At 40.9% G+C, this 4,181-nt stretch overlaps 1 non-coding gene across 1 annotated transcript; it reads left to right on the forward strand.

Moving 5' to 3' along the window:
• Window positions 1–233: 233 nt before the first annotated feature.
• On the forward strand, window positions 234–306 carry LOC119055537 (small nucleolar RNA SNORD65). The gene has a single exon (XR_005083711.2). It is a non-coding gene; the product is annotated as a small nucleolar RNA SNORD65 (small nucleolar RNA).
• The last annotated feature ends 3,875 nt before the right edge of the window (window positions 307–4,181 follow it).

Raw genomic sequence — 4,181 nt, forward strand, 5'->3', positions numbered from 1 at the left:
CTAAGAGATTGTGCTTCGAATTAAGTCAGGGCACATGCCTAGGTTGCAGGCCCGTTTCCAGCAGGGGACACATGACAGGCAACCATACATTGATATTTCTCTCCTTCCCTTCCCCTCTAAACATAAATAAATAAAATCTTTTTTAAAAAGTGAAAATAGACTTACAAACCTCTGGGACAACCTGAAACATTCCAATATTCGAATTATAAGGGTGCCAGAAGGAGGAAAACATTAAATGATGATAACACCCAAAATAGCTGGAATTACCTGCAGATTGTGTGCTGGTAAATCTACCATTTTCTGAGGGAATATAAAGAAGAATAAAAACAACAGCAAGAGCCCTGGCTAGTGTAGCTCAGTGGATTGAGCGCAGGCCTGCGAACCAGACAATTGCGGTTCGATTCCCAGTCAGGGCACATGCCTGGGTTGCTGGCCGGTTCCCTGCAGGCCACTTCCCAGCAGGCGGCCCACAAAAGGCAACCATACATTGATGTTTCTCTCCCTCTCTCCTTCCCTTCCCCTCTAAATAAATTTTTAAATCTTTAAAAATTTTTAAAAAGCAAGAAATTGAATTTGAACAAATAATGAAGGAAAAGTCATGAAAGGCAAGGACCTACATCCAAGATTCCTCTATCAGCAAAGCTTTCATTTAGAATGGAAGGACAGATAAAGTGCTTCTCAGATAAGGTCAAATTCAAGGAGTTCATCATCACCAAGCCCTTATTATATGAAATGTTAAAGGGACTTATCTAAGAAAAAGAAGTTAAAAAAAGATGAACAGTGAAAGGACAACAAACTCACAACTATCAATAAATGAACCTAAAAGAAAAAGAAAAACAACAAAAACTAAGCAAACACCTGAAACAGGAACAGAATTAGAAAAATGGACATCACATGGAGGATTGTCAGTGCAGAGAGAGGGGAAGAATAGGGGGGAAAGGTACAGGAAAAAAGAAGCATAATTGCTACGCATAAATAGATGGGGAGAAGTAAAAAATAGTATAGGTAACAGAGAACTCAAAGAACTTACATGTGCCACCCATGGACATGAACTAAGAGGGTGAGGATGCTGGAGGTTTGGGGGGTGCAGGGTGGAGGGAGAATAAAGAGGGAGAATTTGGGGAAACTGTAATAACAATCAAACAATATACTTCTAAAAAGAAAAGAAAAAAGAATCAGAGAAGCATAACTTGTCCCTTCACCACCAAAAAAAAAAAGAATATAGATTCTGCACTTTGATACACTGGCAGAAGATGGTGTGATTTTATTTTTTTTCTTTTTTATTTTTTTATTCCCATAGTTTATTTTTGTTTTAATTTGCATTTTCTTTTAATTTCATTTAGTTATTTTTCAAGTACAGTTTTCTGTCTATTTCTCCCATCCCAGCCCATCCCACCCTGTGCTCCCCACCTCTCTCCCATTTCCACCCCCCTTAGTTCTTGTCCTTGTGTCCTTCATACTTGTTCCTCCAAATCCCTCCCCTTTTTTTTTCCTTAAATTCCCTTCCCTCTCCCCTCTGGTCACTGTCCCCGTGTTCTCTATTTCAGTGTCTTTATTTTTATTCTGCTTGCTTGCCTGTTTTGTTGTTTAGCTTCCTGTTAAAGGTGAGATCATAAGGTATTTGTCTTTCAATGCCTGGCCTATTTCACTCAGCATAATGCTTTCCAGTTCCATCCATGTTGTTGCAAAGGGTAGTAGCTACTTCCTTCTCTCTGCTGCATAGAATTCCATTGTGTGTATGTTCCACAATTTTTTGATCCATTCATTTACTGATGGGCACCTAGGTTGCTTCCAACTCTTGGCTATTGTAAATTGTGCTGCTATGAACATTGTGGTGCATAGGTTCTTTGATATTGATGTTTTAGGATTCTTAGGATATAATCCCAGCAGTGGAATTGCTGGGTCAAAAGGTAGGTCCATTTTTATTTTTCTGAAAAAATTCCATACTGTTTTCCATAATGGTTGTACCAGTCCACAATCCCACCAACAGTGAACTAAGGCCCCTTTTCCCCATAACCTCTCCAACATTTGTTGTTTGTTGCTTTGTTTATGATAGCCATCCTGACCGGTGTAAAGTGGTATCTCATTGTGATTTTAATTTGCATCTCTCTGATAGCTAACAATATTGAGCATTTCTTTATGTGTCTCTGGATATTCTGTGTGTCCTCCTTGGAGAAGTGTCTGTTCAAGTCCTTTTCCCGTTTTTTAATTGGGTTAGATGTCTTCTTAGAGTGGAGTCGTGTAAGTTCTTTGTATATTTTGGAGATTAAACCTTTGTCTGAGATATCATTGGCAAATATGTTTTCCCATACAGTTGGTTGTGTTTTATTTTAATACTGTTTTCTTTAGCCATGCAGAAGCTCTTTATTTTGATGAGATCCTATTTGTTTATCCTTTCCTTTACATTCCTTGCTCTAGGGGACATATCAGTAATAATGTTGCTGCTTGGAATATCTGAGATTTTCTTGCCAGTGTTCTCCTCTAGGACTTTAATGGTGTCACGGCTTATATTTAAGTATTTTATCCACCTTGAATTTATTTTGGTGTATGGTGTAGGTCTGTGCTCAAGTTTCATTTTTTTGCACATAGCTGTCTAGTTCTCTCAACACCATTTGTTGAAGAGGCTATCTTTACTCCATTTTATGTTACTGCCCCCTTTGTCAAATATTAATTGACTGTAGAAGGCCAGGTGGGAAGCAAACCAAGCTGCCCTGGCAGGAGAACACCTCAGTCCACTTTCAAAAAAAAGAAAAAAAACCTCTCCAGACACCCTGCCTCTCAGCCCAGCCCAGTCCCCAGTCAGACCAGTGAGGACAATCTGCTTCTCAATTCTCCCAGGCCGGCGACTACAGAGTCTGCAGTTTAACACGGCCCTCTGTCTTTGTAACCCTCCCTGATAATGCAAGCAGGCAAGCAGACAGTCTCTGCCCAGTGTTGTCCAGTTTTGCTTATACGGGGAGCGGGGGAACTGCCGGCCCCAGCTGGTGGCCACTGGGTGCCCAGGCTCCTGTGGCAGACACCTCTGGTGTTGGTCTCAGACTGATGGCTCTGGACCCTTGCCGTAGAGGCAGTACCAGGGCCACCTGGCCAGGGGCGCCGGCCCCCGCTGCCACTTTGTCTCCACTCTGGTCCCCGAGACCCCACTGACCTGCCGCTGTCCGGTGTTTCGGCGTCCGTCACAATCTCTGTTCTTTTAATTTCACAAATGCTGGATAACCAATGGTTTAGTGCACTGCTTCTCTATAGATCTGCCAGGATTTTCACCCACTAGTACGGGACCTAGAATCCTCCCCGTCCTACTCTGTCACCATCTTCCTTTTTTACCAGATGGTGTGATTTTAAACTACAAATATTATAAACCATCACACATCCACCAAAAGACGAGAAAACTCCTCAGTAAATATCTGCAAAGTTATCATCAAAAAAATCAGAAACTAAGATTTGCCACACCTCAACTGATAAAACATTCCATTTTAGAAAACAACTATAAAGCATAAAAAAATTGCAAGACTGTCCTTGATGGTGTGGCTCAGTGGACTGAGCACTGGCCTGAGATCAAAGGGGTTGCTGGTTCGATTCCTGGGTGGGGCATATGCCTGGGTTGCAGGCCAGGCCCCCAGTGGATGGTGTACTTGAGGCAACCACACATTGATGTTTCTCTTTTTTTCTCACTCCCTTCCCCTCTGTTTAAAAATAAATAAACAAAATCTTTTTTAAAAATTGCAAGACATTCCAAACTCAATTAAATATATGAAAATAAATATTTGAGGGTATAAAAAAATGTCACCTTGATTCACACTTTCAAAGTATCAAGACAATACAGAGATAAAATTGAACTGAGAAAATAAATGGAAGAAAAACCAAAATTATTTCATAAGTGAAAATAAAAGTTTTTTAATTTTATTGATTATGCCATTACAGTTGTTCTATTCCCCCTTTCATTCCCCTCCACCCTACCCCCCTATCCCCACCATTACCCCCCCTTTAGTTTATGACCAAGTGTCTCAAGTCCTTTAGATTCTGTATTTCCCATGCTATTCTTGCCCCCCTTCTATTTTCTATCTACTATCTATGCTACTTATTTTTTGTACCTTCTCCCCCTTTCTCCTCCTCCCACTCCCCTGTTGCTAACCCTCCTTGAGATCTTCATTTCTATGTTTACACTCCTGATCTAGCTGTCC

This window comes from Artibeus jamaicensis, unplaced genomic scaffold, assembly GCF_021234435.1.
Source record: "Artibeus jamaicensis isolate MK-2021 breed Jamaican fruit bat unplaced genomic scaffold, CSHL_Jam_final contig_374, whole genome shotgun sequence".
Classification (NCBI taxonomy): domain Eukaryota; kingdom Metazoa; phylum Chordata; class Mammalia; order Chiroptera; family Phyllostomidae; genus Artibeus; species Artibeus jamaicensis.